Consider the following 20,326-nt stretch of genomic DNA (forward strand, 5'->3'; position numbering starts at 1 on the left):
ACACAAAATCTATTGATCTTTTCTCATAATGTCTTATTCATCTTAGAGTTAGCCCTTTGCCTTGTGGTACCTCTCTAACCAACCTCTCCAACTATTCATTCATCCTGTTTGTTGTGCCAAAGTCGAGGCATGTCAAGATCAGTTTGTCTAAGGAACTCAAAGATGTACACCGATGATTCTTGTACTAACCAACCTTCTACCGTGCTCTCTTTTGGCCTTTCCCTTTGTCAAAAAAACCCCTTTAATGAGCAGGGATTTCATTCACGTGATCACGTTAACCGCGAAGTGGTAATAACACTAGTTAATAACACTCTCACACACTTGTTAATATCATAGATATTCACACAACCGGGAGAAACCTGCTATCCCGGTTTTCCCGGCGGGCTACTAGCTTGGCCCGGCGGGCCACTATTTAGCCCGGCGGGCTGCTTATCTAGCCCGGCGGGCCTTTTTTTGCGCCAAAAATTTCGCCGTTTTGGAGAGACCTATATAAAGGGTTTCCCCTCACTTCCAAATGTACTTTACCAACGTACTTGGGTGGCTCACCTCAGGCTAAAAGACACAAGAGGTGAGTATAAATATTCTGGATTTTTGTTTGAAGCTTGTTAATAATATTTTGTATTTTATAAGATTTTGACTGTAAATGGTTTATCGTATTTGTTACGTGGACTAGCAATGTCTCCTCTTGGGTGGTCTACTCGAGTGCCAATTGGTCTGGGTAGGAGCTTCCCTAGAGGAGGGTATAGGTGGTGAGATGTTCGGGACATCATCTCTATCTAGGGATGGATTGCCTCAAATGCATCTCACCAAACGTTTGGTTTCTTTAGGTCGACTAGCAATACCTCCTCTTGGGTGGTCTACTCGAGTGCCATTTGGTCTGGGTAGAAGCTTCTCTAGAGGAGGATATAGGTGGTGAGATGTTCGGGACATCATCTCTATTTAGGGATGGATTGCCTCAAATGCATCTCACCAAACGTTTGATTTCTTTAGGTCGACTAGCAATTACCTCCTCTTGGGTGGTCTACTCGAGTGCCATTTGGTCTGGGTAGGAGCTTCTCTAGAGGAGGATATAGGTGGTGAGATGTTCGGGACATCATCTCTATTTAGGGATGGATTGCCTCAAATGCATCTCACCAAACGTTCGGTTGCATTGGCAAGAAGTGGGTTTTAGACTTTATAATTGCATATTTTGGTTTTACTCAGGCTGTTTTGGATCTCAAATCTTGCATGATTGTTGTTTAGGTGTTACAATGGTTGCTTCTAATTGCGGCACATCAACCCAACGAAGCAACAGACCATTAGAAACTAGTGGAGTTTCCTTGCAACGAGATATGACAGCACAAACTTTGAATGTTGCGTCTCAAAGTGGCAAGAGGAGGAGTGGAGGAAAATCACCGGGACCTGAATGGCAATTTGCTTCCAATCTTTCTAGATTTGTCGAATGGAAGTGTAATTTTTGTGGCTTGGTAAAATCTGGGGGTGCTCCCAGAATAAGGGAGCATTTGCTTGGCACTAACACAAAAAATCCCGGAGGTAAATGCAAGGGTGCAGGAGCTGATGATGCTGCAAAGCGCCTTAGAGCTTTGATAAGTAAACAAGTATCACAAAACAAGAGGCCCAATCTCTGTGCAAGAAATCACCAATCGCCGAATTTGGCAGCATCAAGTGGAGGGATCTCCAACCAAGGAGTGACTCCAACACATACTACTTGCCAAAATGACACCCAAGGTCCAGATGTCTCAATACCGATGGATGCATCTCCTGAGTTTCAGGTGGGTATGTTTCGTACCAGACAAACTAATCTAGTTGACAGCTTTCGTGCCACTGCTTTAGAGGATGCTCAACTTGCATTAGCGAAAGCGATCTTCTTTACTGGTTCTTCATTGTCTATGGTCACGAAAGATTCATGGAAGATGGCTTGGAAGAAGATTGGAGAATATGGACCTGGGTTTTGTCCACCAACTTATCACCACATGCGAAATCAATTACTTGACAAGTGCTATGACAACACACGGGAAAGCGTTCAAAGACTCATAATTGACACCACAAATCAGTCTGGATGCACAATTGTCAGTGATGGTTGGTCGAATGCCCAAAGACGTCCATTGATAAATGTAATGTTGGTATGTCCTCGTGGGGAATGCTTTATCAAAGCTGTTGATACCTCCGGGGAAGTTAAATCTGGTCAATTTATCGCCGATATCATTGGTGATGCTATCGACCAAGTTGGGTCTGAAAATGTACTTCAAGTGATTATGGATAATGCAGCTAATTGTCGAGCAGCAGGTCATATGTTGGAATCTCGATTTTCCAATATCTATACATTTGGTTGTAACACTCATAGCCTTAACTTGGTGTTACAAGATTGGTACAAAAATGCTGATACAGAGTGGTTCAAGGAGATTATCGATAGTGCAAGTAAGATTGTCAAATTTGTGCTCAAACGGCAACGTGTTTTAGATATGTATCGTCAACGCATGGAAACTATGCTAAAGTTGCCTTGTGAAACCAGATTTTGCACTAATTTTTATATGCTTCAATCTCTCCTAAGAAATAGGAATGCAGTGATGGAAACCTTTGTGTGTGCTGGCTTCTCTGAGTGGGAGGTTGACCAGTCCGAAAAGGTTAAAGAAAAGGTGAGGTACATGCGATCTTTGATATCGGATCGTAGTTTATGGGAGGAAGCAGCAGATTGTTATCATGTTATGATGCCAGTTATGCTTGCTTTGCGCCAGTTGGATTCTAGATTGCCAAATATCGGGAAGGTTTGGATGGCGTGGTGGTCCATTCAAGAAAGCCTCGCAAACCCAGAGGAGCCCACTAAAACTGTTGTCAAGCATTGGAGTCCTCCATTCACCAGAGCAAGGAGAAATATCTTGGCCAAGTATGTAAGCGCTCGGTGGGTAGGAGCACATAGTCCATTGCATAGTGTTGCATATTGTCTTGACCCAGAATACTGGCATATGGACGTGAATGCCCTAGATGAGGAGGTAATCGATGATTTCTATGATGTTGTGGAGCGATTTTATGAAGGTTCAGATGAGCAAGCAACAGCGGTAATTGAGCTAACCAAGTATAAATTGAAAGAAGGTAGATTTGCCTTGGAGTTTGTGCAAAAGCTTGCTAAGGAACAGCCTGCTTGGAAATGGTGGATGTTGAATGGGGGAAGTGTTCCAACTTTGCGACGCTTAGCTGTGAGAGTGCTTGCGCAATGTGCTTCAAATTCTAGTTCTGAACGTAATTGGAGCAGTTACAAGTATGTGCATTCTATTAGCAGAAATCGTTTATTGAGTGATAGAGCTGAGAAGTTGGTGTATATGTATTGTAATGATAAATTGGTGAAGTCAATTGAGTCAGATGATTACAACGAAGAGATGCCTAAGTGGACATATGACATTACTCAATATGAGTATGATGCAGAAGAGAATGGAGATGTAGAGCCTAATGTCCCACATACGAGCGATAACTTGTGCTTTATTGAAGAGATAGAAGAAAACTTGCAACCCGATTTTGGTGTTAGTAAAGCCACCCGCAGACGCTCGTCACGTTTGATGTAATCATGTTAGTTGACACACTCCAATGTAATCCGTCTTGCAACAACTGGATATCAAACATGTTGGTGAACATTTTAGAGAGAATGGTTTTTAGTCTTGTCATGTTAAACTTAGAATACGAAATCATGTTAGTTTTGACACACTCCAATGTAATCCGTCTTGCAACAACTGGATATCAAACATGTTGGTGATCAATTTAGAGAGAATGGTTTTTAGTCTTGTCATGTTAAACTTAGAATACGAAATCATGTTAGTTTTGACACACTCCAATGTAATCTGTCTTGCAACAACTGGATATCAAACATGTTGGTGAACATTTTAGAGAGAATGGTTTTTAGTCTTGTCATGTTAAACTTAGAATACGAAATCATGTTAGTTTTGACACACTCCAATGTAATCCGTCTTGCAACAACTGGATATCAAACATGTTGGTGATCAATTTAGAGAGTATGGTTTTTAGTCATGTCAAATTAAACTTAGAATACGAAATCATGTTAGTTTTGACACACTCCAATGTAAACCGTCTTGCAACAACTGGATATCAAACATGTTGGTGAACATTTTAGAGAGAATGGTTTTTAGTCATGTCATGTTAAACTTAGAATACGAAATCATGTTAGTTTTGACACACTCCAATGTAATCCGTCTTGCAACAACTGGATATCAAACATGTTAGTGTCAATTTAGAGAGTATGGTTTTTAGTCATGTCATGTTAAACTTAGAATACGAAATCATGTTAGTTTTGACACACTCCAAAGTAATCTGTGTGCATGTGTTTGTGTGTGTGCGAGAGAGAGAGAGAGAGAGAGAGAGAGCATTGGAAATCTTTTGAACAAAGTTGCCGAATCTTGTTAAATTCCAGGGTTGCATTTAAGAGAGAGATAAGTTTAAATGCGGCTCTAACTCGTCCATGTGTCGTGCATTGGTCAACCGATCATGGTCGGCACCCAATTTAAAACATATATACAAATTTTTGTGAAATTCTTTGCCGCACAAAGCACACGTAGTACTGTTGACCATGTGTTGCAAAAGACAGGTCAAGTGGTACATGTGCCCACATGGGACAGTGTAGTGGCCAGACCATGAGTGAAAGAAACTATAACAAATAGGGCATGGTCCGCCACTTTCGTGCCCATGTAGAGGTGGTTGCTCCAAACTATTCGGGTGTTCAAATGCCGTCATAGGAGAGTTTGCATGGCCTTGCTCCTCCATTTGCGTTATGCGTCTCTTCAAGAGCTTGTTCTCTCTTAGTATATCTCTAGCGCTTGAACTTTCAGGTGCTTGCCCGCGCTCTGGTGCTGCTTCCGTCTGTTGAGGGCCTTGGGTGCCTCTAATTTGGTTGATTTGAGTTTGAAGCTCATCAACCGTGTGATGAACTTCCATTGAGGCTCCAAGAATGGCCAGTTGCAACTCATCTCGAGGCATAGTGATTGACTCACTCCGAATGTCTTCCACATGTAGATGAGGAGGTCGAGAGCTAAAGTCTACAACTGAATTCTGCACAAATTGTGCATATAGCATTTTAGCAAACCAGAAGGGACAGTCACCGTGATGCATGGGTTGGGCCATGACATCCACAAAAATGCGCTCCGCATGCTCGATAATTAAAGGAACACTACATTGTGTCAGCTTCAAGCGCCCTTTTTTTATGGCATCATTGGAGACGTCAGGCCAGATGCTCTTGACCATCTCTTTGGACACATTCTTGTTTACTTGGGCATACTGTAATCCATGGGCCGGTGCCCATTTGGAGGTGCGTCCGGCAATACGTGCCGCATCATTCACAGTGCCACTGCTCGAGATTTGCTTTAAGCGTTCAAATGCCTTCTTTGCGGCTTCATTATTATCAGCCATCTGAGAAAAAGTATGTACACTTTAAGTTTATAGAATCAATGTTAATTTAGGAATAGCTTTAAAGTTATTTTCAGATGTTAGGTATAAGTTTATAAAATCAATGTTTATTTACTGCAAACTTGTTATTTTCAAATACTCATAGAGAGAGAGAGAGAGAGAGAGAGAGAGAATTGGGATCAAAACAATATTTAACAATTGGGACCAAAATAGTGTCAGTCGATTAAAGGCAGGTCATGGAATAGATAGCCAACCAAAACATATCATTTACAAGAGGCTTTATAATAAGTGTGGTGTCATCTCAGATAGTGGACGTAAGCATACAGCAGGTGACACTTCCAAATTCTTCAATTGCTCCTCAAAATCTGCCATGGTCTTCCTATCTTCCTTTGATGGCGTCATATAGGCAGCCGTCCATTCCTTAATCAAATTTGTGTGGATGGCAGTTTTACCCACCCACGGCACTTTGGTCATTTCTGCAAACTCAGCACAAAATAATGTAAACTTTTCAATCACCCAAGCCAAGCAGAAGACATCTGATGCCTTGCTCCATGGACAAGGGGACCTTACATCTGCGAGCTCAGGGGCTCTCCAGGGGCGTTGATCGTGCTCTGCTTTGTTGGCGATATTTGTGGGTTTGAACTCAATCCCATCCCTCAATGCAAGACCCCAGTCAATGATGCCTACCCGTGGCACCCCTTCTTTGGTGAAATCTATCATTATATTCCAGGGGTGGCAATCATTGTGGATGATCCCTTTAGCATGTGCAAAGGCCATGGTATTCACAAGGGCACAGATAAGCTCGGGAGCATGAAAAATCAAAGACTTGTATCGCTCCATTTCATGAGGAGCCACTTGTTTTTTCTTGTATCTGTTGCCTTTGTCTGCAGCAAGCATGGAACTGAGGGTCCCCTTAGGAGGCGGAACACACTCCATTATATCTCCAAGACTTCCCCCATTAAAGAGGGGGAAGAGCAGTATCCATGGCTCCTTCCTTGTGTGCCCAATGGCGCGCACTATGCCCCTGTGGGTTAGGTCGATTGAAGCCTCCTGAGCAAAAGACTTCAATTGAGCCCTTCGGCTACCAAGGAATTGCTTTGCACAATAAGAAATGCCTTCTGGAAACCAGGAGACACCTTGAATATGGCATTTATGTACAACGCCGTACGATCCAGAGCCCATCTTCTTTTCTGTGATGATGGCCTCTGCAGGCAACCCAATTGTCATGCTGCAGTTAGTATTATGCATTGTGCGCTGCAAGTGGGTGCCTTTAGAGACCTCACGTGCACCAGATGATAAATCTTCTTGTTCATCAGCAGGCCGGTCCAGCTCTTTGCGAGCTCTCTTGCTCAGGATAGCTTGGGTGTCTATGGCCTTTGCACGCTTGGACCTCTCTTTCTCTACCTTCCATTTTGTGTGGAAGTGCTCCAGCTTGGATTCATTTGTTTCCGCTGGTCTGTCGTCACCTAGGTCAACAGCGCATCTAGGCATGTTGCCCACAATGCTAGTAACAAAATGCTTGATGGCTGCTCCATCAGCACCCTCATGGATATTTTTCACTGCGCGGACAACCTCACCTAATATTTGCTCAAATCGATTCCTATCAGACACAATACCCTCGATGTGATTAGGTGACAAGCAACTAATGAGGGTAACGAGTTTGATACGAATTGATTTCTTGATTTCAGGAGTAAGCGTCGCCATCAATCTGCACAATATAATTGACAAATAGTTGCAACATTTATAACCACAAAAAATGCTATTTGTAAGCTAACTAAGAGATTTCTACATCCAACACAATTATGACTCATGTCATGCAAACTAAATAATCACAGTCATCGTCAAAAACAAACACAAAACACAAGTTTACGACTTAACTTGACGTCAGCAGACCTAGTCAGTATACCGACCATCTGCAGATATCGCATTAAGATGAAAACTATGGCACAAGTTAAATGCTTTGACACATCGTCAGCAGACCTAGTCAGTATACCGACCATCTGCAGATGACTATCAAACCAAATAACAAAAACAAACTTCACCACATAGCTTGGTGTCAGCAGACCTAGTCAGTAAACCGACCATCTGCAGATACCGTACTAAGTAGCAAAGCATCACACATGTCAAATGCTACGAGCGCACATCAGCAGACCTAGCCAGTAAACCGGCCATCTGCAGCGGGCTCTCAAAGCATTTAACAAAAACAAAGCCGCATTGTAACTTGGTAACTGCAAACCTAGTCAGTAAACCGACCATTTGCAGATACCGTGCCACAACGAAAACTTCTACATAAGTTAAATATTAAGAGTGCACATCAGCAGACCTAGCCAATCGCTCGGCCATCTGCAGCGGGCCTCTTAACATTTAACGACACATGCACATGCATCACAAACAACCTTAAACTTAAGCATATGCAAAAAATTAAATGACACCAACACTTTCAACTTAAAAATTACCTCAAATAGATCACACTAGCACCACTGACACCAAGTACAAGGAAGATTCTGTGAACAGTGACCCCCTGGACCACTCTTTTATACCACAATATGGCCCGCCGGGCCGGGAGTCGGGCCCGGCGGGCTTCTGCGCGCCCGGCGGGCCCGGCGGTCCAGACTTGTAGCCCGGCGGGCCAATTGTGGGTTACCAGGTCATCCCACCCTCTAGGATTTGAGAACTGTGAATTTTGTGAACATTGAGATTTGTGAACAATAGCTGTGATCACAAGAAAAAAGGCTGTGATCACGTGAATATGAAATCCCTGTTAATGAGTCTCTCCAAGAAACACGTCCATCGACTATAAACAATGCCATTAATTATAACGTCCTTAACTACATATACAAGCAAGTGCATCTCAATAGTAGTGAGAATACTCATTGGAAAGTGCTTCTTAATCAAATGTAGTGCTTCCTAAGGACTTCATTCTTGAATCTTTGATTATTTGTGAGTTTATCTCCTTCAAGGATATCCATCGAACTAAGGCACTGATCTTGTAAATAGCACTCCTAATGTCATCACTTATGTAATCTTGAATTAAATAGGAAGCATAAACTATTTTAGCATGCCAAAATTAGTCATTAGTTCTATTATGGAATTGCATTTAAACATGTGTTGGATTCTTGTCTTGGGATGATTAGAAAATGTCTTAGGATCTTAGAATTTTACAAGGAATGGTTCCTTGTAAATCTTGTCTATATTATTGAGCACCACATTTTGGACACATGGAGAGTTGACTAAGATCTCACCATAGAAGAGGATGCACTCATTCAGGCATGCATGTATACAATTGTAGTCCATACCAATGGAACTTAGAATCTTCTTTGCATCATCTCATGAAGGGCATAGATTTTCTCTCTGGTAATATTGTATATTTTAATAACCTTGCAAATTATGACCAAAGATGTGATGTTAGCTAGTTTATTTTTTAGGAGGAAAGAGAAAGAGGAAACGAAAGAGTATATAGAGAATATTACTTAAGAAATTCTAAGATATTTTCTCTTATCTGACCAACCATAGAGTGATTGTAGATTGAGAAACACTGGGCAAGCTTAAGATTTTGACATTTTTTCTCCATCAAACAATGGTGTTGAACCAAGAGTTTCCTGGACATTGTGTCCTATCCATCCAATGTATTATCTTCAAACATTGCTTTGCTTAGCTCTTCCACAAAATCTTCCTGTGCATGTGGTTCCATATGCTCTTGCATGTGTGGCTCTCCATATAACAACCAAATCTTCTTGTTGTTCTTGTTGTTCTTCTCCAAGAATTGCATGCCTTGTACCTCATGTAAATTTTTTAGATTGTATGGTCTCTCGTCAAGTTGAATTCACATGCACTACGCATTATGTACATTCTATATAATTATCAAAACAATTTCAAGCATTAGGAAAAAAGGGAGCTCATTTTGGGGCCCTATAAGAAATTCACTATTTTTTGATTTATTTCTCTCCTAAAAGATTTCAATTAAAATAATAAAATATGGAAACGTGGTTCAGAACTCTCAGTAAGGACCACTGAACTGTCAGTTCAAAAAAGAATAAGATAATCTTTTGTCTAACTAACACGATTTTGCATTAAATATCTCCTTAATTTTTTTTGTTTCTCGAAGATTCCGCATCTCTTTTGACGACGTGTGCAGGCCTCTCATAAAGAATCCATCACTGAACTTAATGATTGTATGGATACCGCCACACTTCCACAATTCATGTTACAAAAAGACTATGAGATTGACAAGCCAACTTTGCAACCTCAGAAGCACAAAAAATGGCCGATACTAGTGAGTTACAATCTCAGAAGAAGCGATTATACCATCTTCACATCGACTTAGAAGAACAATATGCTCCAGCACAAAAAAGACGAAAGGATACGGTGCTGAATGCTCAACAACGGGAAAATATGAGAAGAGAAGGGCTCCAACATATTGACTTATGGTGTGATGGAAGTATATATCCAAAATGTCTAGTAAAAAACTCTACACCTCCATTTGTCAATCCAACCACACTACTGAGGTTTGCGGGCGATGGACAAAATGGACTTGTTGGTTATATTTCAGCACAGTCTGCATTTGCAGAAATATATAAAACAATGTACCTACAAGAAAAGGGGGCCAGGATTCAAGAGATAGCTATTCGTGCAAAATTGGAGCAGCAGTTGCAGAATGAAATTGAGGAGCATTCAAAGAGTAAAAAAGAGTTGACAAGATCAAGAAGGAAGAGAACCGTGCTTGGAGACAGACAACGAAGTAAGAAGATTAAAAACATTGCAAATTTGAAGGCTGGGATTGGTGGATGCAAGCGAAGAATTCAGGAAGCAAGGTTAGTTTGTAATTTTTTATTTTTTATACTCAAAAATGCTCTCAAATGACTATATCTATTTTGTCCATTAATGCAAAACAGGATTGGAAGTGTTGAATAATATAGGCATATTGTGTTGTTACTATAGGAAACTATTGGAGCCTGCAAAAGAAAATATGGATCCCAACCTTCTTCCAGTTAAACAAATGAAAGGATTGCTTTCTTGTGGTGTAGCAAAAGGTTTAATTGAAGAAAAAAAATACAAAACAATCAAACGCAATGTTGTAGAGGACTTTATATCCAATAATCAAGTTGATGGTACTACAATCCAAGAGGCTCTTGATGTTAGTGGAGTTAGCAGGAAGGGATATAGTTCGATTTTCCATGCGATATCCTCAACTTTGAGAGATCAAAGGATTAAACGAGTTTTACTGCCAAATCCAGCAAACAGTGTGGAAGATAAGAGGTCATTTGAATGAAAGTATAGATGAGTTTATTGGACCATATATCCATATTGAAGAAATATTTCATGGTGCTAAAGGAACCACTGTGTATGACCCTTGGAACAATATATTTGTAGATCTACAACAACTTCAAAGAAGAATGGTCGAGTTTTATGGAATAACATTTGAAGAGTGCAAAGGCATTTTGAAATTTGTTATCAAACTGGATGAGTGTGAGGTTGTAAATGGAAAAGAAAATGGAAAGTGTGATGAATGGAGCACTTGATACATCATTGACTGAAGCAAGTTCGAAGTATTTTAGTGTGCATTCGGAGAAACACATATGGTGGTTGGGCTCGTTCCAGGTATGATCAATTTTTATTTCGTACTTGATTTTAGTCAATGTTTTCAAATCTTTTATAGTAAGACTTTTGTTTTGTATAATCACAGGTAAAGACAAAAGACCATGAAACACTAGATTGGGTGTTTCACCACACGGAAATACCAAGAATAATTAAAAGACAAGTGCAAGGAGAGAATCTCCATGTTGCAGGAAAAGGTGATTTTCAAGTAGAGTGGCACATGGCGGGGGATCTTAAAACACTCAAGTGCATGTATAACGTTAGTAAAGGAGGTAACTCAAAGTCTCCTTGTCTTTACTGCAAAGAATCAGCTCGAGTAATGGATTCCAAATGGTGGAAGAGAGCACCTAATAGAGATAAAGTTGACCCTGACTTCAAGGCCATTCTTGACATTCCACTATGTAATGTTCACATATGCACATTGCATACTCTATGTCGAATTATTGAGAAATTGGTATTTTTGTATATTGGATTTGCTTGGAAACTCTGTCCCGAAAGAAAAAGAAAGGATGCTCTTCATGCATTGGAAAAAGTGTTATCCGATACAGGTCTGCATGGAGGTGATGTTCATATCACAAAGGATTTTAAAAAGTCTACCAATGGCAAGGAGGTACCAATCAAGCCCTCTATTGGTGGTGTTAAGGCAAGAAGATTCTTGTCTCGACCCAAACACAGTAGTAAGCAAGTAAGGCAAGGTAGAACAGTTTCAAGGATTAGTTATGGATTGTGGAAGCAAGTCCATAATGCCGTGAAAGATCATGAGGCAGATGGGGAAGCACGAAATGTGAAGGCAGAGGTGTGGAGGTCTCTTGATCAACTCTTCACGTTCTGTGACAATGTAACATGGACAAAGAGTGATTACAAGAACTTTGAAGAGGCAATTAAACATTTTGGGAAGTCAATGAAAGACGTGTGGACAGCCTGCAATATAACTCACTACATGGTAAAGTGATGTCTTCTTCTTTTACTTAAGTGTGATCCTCTTTTCTTTTATAACTTACTATGCATTCTTATGTCTCTGTGAAAACAGCATATCATCTACAACCACCTTCTCTATTTTGTCAAAAAGTATGGATGCCCAGCAATTTGGTCTACCCAAGGCATGGAGAAGTCTCACTACATGGCACGTAATGCATTTTTCAGACACACACAACACTATGGAGAGAGTCAAAAGGCAAATAGTCTGAAGGAAGTCTTCCAATGGTTTTACCGAGGCATTCTACAAAGGTTGCATGCTAAAAGAAAAGTTGCTAGTTCCAAAGTCAAGCTTGCTTTTATTCTAGCCCAAAAGCAAAGACGAAGACAAACTTTGGACAATTCAATGGCAGCAGAGAGACATAGATAATGGAGGGATTCGAAGATATTTAGAAACCATAAATGGACAAGTAAACATGAATAGCAGTTTGTAACTTATTGGTGTTATGTCCACATGTTTTCAAACTCAATCAATAGATTTTTATTCTGTGGAACAAGTGACTCTTGGTGTTATGCCTATATGTTTTGAGACTCCATCAAAAGTATTTCTTTTGTGAAACATGTGATCTATATTAACAAGCATCAATACATCCATGAGCTACACACAAAAAATTCAATCAATACTACTTAATTATGCTAGACACACTATTGATTCTTACCAATAAGGTACTGAGTGTCAAATGCTTTTAGAAGCTACTGAGTGTGGGAAGAGTACTGACGTGTCGTACGGTGATGGGACAAATGCAAAAGGGTACTGATCGTCGGTACGGACAAAGAACTGATGAGGATCAAAGACTTTGTACAAATCAGTTCAACTTCAACATAATGTTTGTGCTATATTTAATGACTAAATCCTATTACTCCCAAGGCCTGTGAGTCGGAACTCTCTTTTTAAACTTGATTGGACTCTTTTTCTTCCTTGTTGGCTTGATGTCAACTTTGTGTTTATCAATGCTTGCCTCTGTCGCTTGTCTGAGAGAGGTATCCTTGTCTTCAGCTATCTCCACGTGTTCTTCTTCTTGGATTGTGTGGCCTGATGCAATCATGGGTGGCTCTCGAAACCTTATGAGCTTGTGTTTTCCATAGCCCTCTAGACATTTGGGCTCCTTAACACCACATGCTAATGCATAAGAAGTGTAAGACAAAAAGTAAGAGGCCCTAGAGGCCTGCTTATTCACATAATCCCCAAATATATCTATGGCGGACAACCTCTCTATTAAAATAATCTTTTCCTTTTGCCATGGAAGATCATGTCCACCTAAAACCCTAGACAAACATTTAAAGAAGTAAACAATGGCTTCTCCATTGTTGCTCAACTGCCTATGGTAAATCAAGATCTTAGCACTGCCTAGATCATGAATATAATGAGCTAGGCTTGACATTTTGCCAAACCCAGCCGGCCTGCTTCCACTTGTTCTCTGGAGGAATGTGTCATCCTCAATTTGTAGCTGCCATGTATCAAAAGATTGGAGTGAGACAATAATACATACCTACAAAACATTTAAACATAAGATAAAGTATTTGATTTGAAGTAATAATATCATACCTTCTCATTTTCATCAGCAACAAGAAGTTCATCTTTCCAAAGATTTATTCCTCTCCCCTCCAGTCCAGCCTCTTCTTTAAGCTTTTCCTTATGAAGTGCTGAGAGATTCATAGCTTCCTGGGTGAGCTGGAAGGCAGCTTCATCTGGCTCTTGGAAATTTTCAGCCTCTTTGAAACAAATAGTAAGGGCCTCTGCAGGATCAAAAGTTGTTTCCAAAGCTAGCAGTGAATGGTCATCCTCTATGCCAACCTCCTTGTCAAGCCTTGAAGCCTGGGCAATAAGGGAAATGGCATAGTCCTCCCTCAAATTGAACATACACTCTATATCATGGAGGAAAACATAATCTTTACCACCAATCAAGACACCTGGAAGCATGGGCACTACATAATTGCTGCTCTGAACATCAAAATCTTCAACTGGCTGTGCTGCCCTAAGAGTTTCAGTCCTCAGTTGAACAAGGTCAAGAGCAGCCACTTGCAGCCCCTCATCCTCGAGGTTGATATCTTCTTCCTGCTCTGCCATATCTGTTGCCACAGGAATATCCTCTTTTACCTCCGCTACAGATATATCTTCTTCTTCAGCCTCCTGTCCTTGCTCTTCTAGAGATTGCTGTTGGAAGACAATGTACATAAGGAATGCCATGTTTTCCTCAAGCACTCTACACTTTCTGGTGTGCAAGTTACAGCTGAATTTATATTCCTCAGGCAGGCTGTCAAACCTTCTATTCACATGGTACCTCAGCCTGTCAATGGAGACAATATGATTTAAATGCACAAAAACCTTTTCACCTTCCACAATCCTTCCTGCCTCTGTCAGTTGTTTGAAGGTATCCCAATGGTCTGAAAGAAAATCTCTGTGATGCTCCAAAACAGAGCTCATAGTAAACTCCCTGTTGAAAATACTGTGGTATATGTGGAAGTTCCTCTGAGCCTTGCACTTGTGAAGAAAGTCAAATAGGAGCAAATCTGGAGATTTGTCCTCTTCTGGTTCCCTTTCTTTTGAAAGGAAAGACTCACCTTTCTGCTCTAGTCTCTTGCTTTTGCCTGAACAAAAATTTATATACCATGAATTCTATATGCTGACATATGCAATCAGGTAATGTATAGGATATCACCAAACAACTCTCTTCATGAGCACACATGAATCACCTGGTGATTGCTGTGGTCTGAGTATAGCAGTAGAAAAGTCCAACTTCCTCTTGAAAGGAGGGGCCTGAGAATCAACTGTTCCAAAGCAAAAACTTTTCTCATCATCAAGAAAGAAATCCCCAGGGACATAGAAAGCAAAACAATGAGGAAACAGTGAAAACCAAAAGGGACACAAGAATTTGCAACAAAACGCGATGCAGAACCATTTGAAAAATGTCAAGTGCTCTCGTCGCATTTTGTTGCAAATTCTACATTTCTATTGACATCCATCTCCAATCAAATGCTAGGGACATCTCACAATGTTCTGGACAGTAAATGGCACTAGGAGGAATTCCCCAGGGCAAAAGAGAGCAAAACAAAGAGAAAGAAATAAAAACTGAAACTAATATCAGAATTTGTAGGAAAACGCGATTTGGAGCATTTGGAAAATGTAAAGCACTCTCCTCGCATTTTGTTGCAAAATTCTAAGTCCTATTCATATCCATCTCTAATCAAATCCTAGGGTGATCTACCAAATTCCTAGGCACTGAGATTCAAGAATTCTATAGATGGAAGAAATATATATCAGAAAACATTAGAAAGGGTATAGATCTCTGACCTTTCTTTTCCTCTTCCATACTGTTGGAGTTGCCCTGGTGATTCTCTTGCTCTCTTCCAAACTTGAGCTGCAGCACAGGTAACCTAGAGATCTGGCAGTAGTAGTAGTCTTCAGACAGGTTGCAGAGTGGATGGAGTGTGTTGGGTAGGAAGTGATCAGAGTGGGAAGGAAAAGGATGATGGGAGGGTGCTAGCAGGGATGGAAGATGGGGAGGGAAGAGTGTTAATGGATCAGATTATGAAATCATGATTGGCACAATTTCCAAGGCAAAAAGTGACTTTCACACGTGTCAAATTTAAAATTCCAAAAGATTTGGGTGGGACCCACACGTGTTAAAAAACGACTACATTTCACACGTGTGGTATTTAATAGCTCCTTTATTTGTATTTTGCAAAAAGTGACTTTCACACGTGTCAAATTTAAAATTCCAAAAGATCTGGGTGGGACCCACACGTGTTAAAAAATGACTACATTTCACACGTGTGGTATTTAATAGCTCCTTTATTTGTATTTTGCAATAATCTACTTTCCTAACTCAGTTCTCTTGCATCTCTACCTCCCTACTCTACACCATCAGCATCCAGACCAACAGCAGAGGTTCATCCCCAGGACAGGATACTCATCATCAGCACAGCACACCTACAGATAGCTTTCAGGTCAGTAAGACAATCTATTTTCTTCTCTTCTTGTTTAATAGTATATTAGAGTAAGGTACTGATTGATGTGATGTAGGTTAGATATTATGATAAATATTACATGCATTTCTTAGATTTTTTCCACTGCATGTAGAAGCAGGAAGACTTTTTATTTGGGCTTGTTGAGTGAGAGCTTGATCACTTCTTGCTTTCTATAGGCTCAATCCATGTTGCACCAAGCTGTATACACACTGAAATGACTAAAGGCATGCTCAAGTATGCTGCCTCAGGAATTTGCAGTAAAACGCGAGGAGAGGGCTTTAGAAATCTCAAACAACCCAAATCGCATTTTGTTGCAAATTTGAAAATGCTTCTTCATCCACACCTTTCATTGTGATTTTGTATCTTTCTAGGCTATTCAAGGCTGCATACTCCTTGCATAAACTCAATACATATTGTTTATAGTTGAAAAGACAGAGAATTCACTGTAGGAATGCAATAGCATGTTGTTTCAAGTATTTGCAGAAAAACGCGATGATGAGCTGTTAGAAATTTTAAATTATCATAATCGCGTTTTGTTACAAATTGTTCAATTTTGCTTTATCCAATTTGTCATTACCTTCTTTTATCATTCCATGTTCTCCATGGTTGTAATCTTTTTCCATTGCTTTGTATGCAGCTTTTCAGAGTGATGGCAAGAACCAAGGAAACTGCAAGGAGGTCTGGCAAGGGGCCAGGGCTTGCAACAGCAGCAGCTGGGGCTGATATCAAGGAATCTAGTGTGCCTCCAAAGGGAAGAGTTGCACATGGCAGGAAGGGGAAGCTAATGAGCATGCTGCAGCAAAAGTCCAAGAGGTTAAAACATTTTGCAGGTGTGCTAAAGGAGATCAGGAAACAATAAAAAGCTATAGGCTTTGCAATCCCCAAGGAACCTTTTCAGAGGCTAGTGAGCGAAATTTGTGATAGCTGGCACCTTGGTTTCAGGTGGAACAGGACTGCCATTCTTTCCTTACAGGAAATGGCAGAGGATTACTTAGAGAAGTACTTTGAAGATGCAATGCTTGTAGCAGCCCATGCTCACAGGGTAACTCTGATGGCCAAGGACTTCAACACATTGTCCAGAGTGAGATGGAGGTATGACAAGCTGGTCCATCCTGTGGAATGGCAGGACATAAAAATGAGAGACATATTATTAATTCCACCTACAAGGAAATTGAAGGCAGACAAGGTGAAGGTTGTTGAAGTGACCCACTCAAAGAGGGAAAGCTGCTTATGAGAAGTCACTGAAGTAGCAAATAGAAGAATCCAAATCTGCTTCTATAGATGTGGAGACTGTACAGATGGAGCTGCAAATACAGAGAAGGTTGCAGGAGCTGGGCCCTAACATAGTTGTCCATATTGAAGATGATTTTTCAGAGAATAATTTTGACTTGACAAAAGCATGCTTGGCAGCATTGGCTCATAAGAATGAGTATTGCTAAGATACTATCATTCTTGCAATGCTCTAGTAAGTGTCTTTTATTTTACATTTGTTTGCAAAACAATCCTTATTGTACCTCCTCCCTTACACCTCACCCTAATTATTGTTTTGTCTAATGTAGCATGATGAGAAGCTGGCTGAACCATGCTGTACAGCATACAGTTCATATTATTGATCCTGCAATTTCCTTCAAGTTAAGAGATCCAAAGGAAACTCCCATGGATATTTCCAATTGGTTCAAACACTGTGATTTTGATCATGTTGATATTTTGCTGCTTCCATACCATAACAAGTATGTGGGTGGCTGCTTCTTTTGGGATTTTTCTTCAAGATTGAGTACTCTTGTAGCCTTGATTTCTTAATGCTTTTTTCCTTATGCAGTGACCACTGGAGCTTTTCTTCTATTGACATCCAGCAGAAGCAATGCTTTTTATTCAACTCTCTTAGAAACACACACAGAGAGGTGAAATTGTAAGTGGTTTGTGTGCTATTTTTAACTTTAAACTTCATTATTTGGATTTAATGCACACTAACTGAATTATATGTATTGCAGTTGTATTAGAAGACTTCTAGATGCATTGGATCACTGTCCTCCTAATGTCAATCTTTTGGATTCAATAGAGCCAATAGATTTAGAGGTAGAAAGTTGTTCCCTCTACTGATGTCTATTTCATGCTATGCCTTTGAACTTATTGAATAATTTTATTTTGTTCAGATATTAACAGTTTCTAACATATCTTTCCAACTATCCAGACACCACAACAAGATGATTCAAGTAGCTGTGGCTGGAGAGTGCTAATTAGTGCCAAATATATACTTTCAAGCTATTTTGAGATAGGACAGCCCGAGCTTGTAAGAAAAAATAATTTTCATTTAGCTTCAAAAAATTTGATATTGGTACAAAGTGTTCTAAATCATCATATCTCATTGCAGATGAGAGAAGATAGCTTCAGCTCGAACTATGTGTATAGTTTCAGAGCTGATATAATTTGGAAGTTTTTAAAGTATGCCTCCCCCAAACCTATTGTACCAGCTACTGTCGAGTTGGGTGAGAGCTCTAAAGTCCGAGAAGGTGTCATACACCTTGATGACACAGATGATGCAGATGTGGTGCCACAGGAACAAGGACCTAGTGCTGATGAGGAGAAGCCACAAGAACAAGAACCTGCTGTGCTGCTGATGTTATTGAGGAGATGATGGAGCAGCAGCAAACAGATGCTCTAGGGGCAGTAGAGGAGACAATGGAGCAGCACCAAGAGACTGTACACGACAGGATGGAGCAGCAGAAAATAGATTCTCCAAATAAAGATGATACGGTGAGATTGGACCATGTAGAGCAGCCTCTAGATCAGCCTGTATAGATAAATAGAAAATTGTTGTCAAGAATATGTTCTACATATATAATTAAACACTTCTGTACAGAATTTTACTTTATTGAATATAATACCTTTGTTTATGGAGTCTGTGTTATCTCAATTTTCAAATTTTCAATGTCTTTGCATTTTATTAAACTCTCTCTTCTTTTGAGCACCTGCAAAAAAGCAATATGAAACAATAGGGTAAAGTAAACTAATAGCAGTGCTTAATGAGACTAGGATAAGTCACATGGTATACCTTCTTATTGTTGTAGATAAATAAAAAGTCCTTTGAAATAGAACCTTCTGTCTCAAATAGAATGTCATTGCGCAATTGAGCTAGGGAGCAACATTGTCTTAATGAGATATTGACTAGCACACCATTCTCAACAACATCAATATCAAGAAGTTTATTTTCTGCACCAAAAGAATCTTCATCTTGATCCATTGGGACTAGTTTTGTACCTAGCATTCGACTGCACTTATAATAAAAAGAAAAAATGAAATTTTGTGATGCAACCATGTACTTCAGTTGCATAGAAGGTTGGACAACCTCACAAAACACTGAACTACATGTCTTCTTATCCCAACCTTTATCCAAAAATTGTGGCATGCATGCCAGACTTGTTGCTTTAACTGTGAACATTGTTTTTGAAACCTTCACTGGAAATGTATTAAACAAGTCTACAAAAACTGTGAGAGGCATGCATAAAGAAATTTTTATTATCCTTGTGGCAATATTGGGCCTCAGAGCTTTCTGTACTTCTTTGAAAAGCTTGGCCCTATATGCCTCTGTAACACTAAAATGTGGGAGAGGCCAATCCACTGAATTCCATGCCGGAAGGTCTTGTTTTCTTAACACACCATGTGTGTTTGCATTGTCCAGCAACTGATAAAAATGATCAGTAAAAAATATACCGGATTGAGCTAGCTCTGTTGCACATCGACCTTGGTATTGTTGTTCTCCTATCGATCCATGCAAAACATCTATAAATCCCAGAATACAATCGATGTTTTGCCATGTCTCATACGATGAAGGGTATAAATCTGAAATAAAATAACACAAGAATGTCAATAAGCAAAGAAAGAAAGCTTTGTCTTAAAAATCCATACACCTCATAAAGAACAAAACCACAATAGAAAAATATACAATTAGGCCTGTGTTGCGGAAGATCATTTGGATAGTCTTGCAAGACAAGTTCTTTATGCATGTACACATGCTGAATCAAAACTTCTTTCACCGATATCTTCCCTCTGGTGATTTTAAAATCTCGTACTCTTCCCTTCCATGATGCCAAGAAAATGTTTTTTGTCTGGGGTCTCTTTCTTTTGCTAGGTTGCATGAGCACCCATGCTCCTTTCGAAACAGTAAACCTTTCCCAAGTTCCTTCCGTTTTGACTGTACTTGAATTCTCTACCGAAGAACTAGAAGAAGCAAGTCGACGGGGTAAGGGTGTGTGGTATAATTATAACCACAGCAAAGTAATGTAAACAAGATAACAAAGTGAAGTTTCAAGAAAGAGAAAGTGGGCAGACAGATAGTTGACAAGAAACATCTTACTCTAAGCCAAACAGGATCAAGGGAGCA

This window comes from Cibotium barometz, chromosome 14 (assembly GCF_041138505.1).
Source record: "Cibotium barometz isolate CiBa-2024 chromosome 14, ASM4113850v1, whole genome shotgun sequence".
Taxonomy (NCBI): Eukaryota; Viridiplantae; Streptophyta; class Polypodiopsida; order Cyatheales; family Cibotiaceae; genus Cibotium; species Cibotium barometz.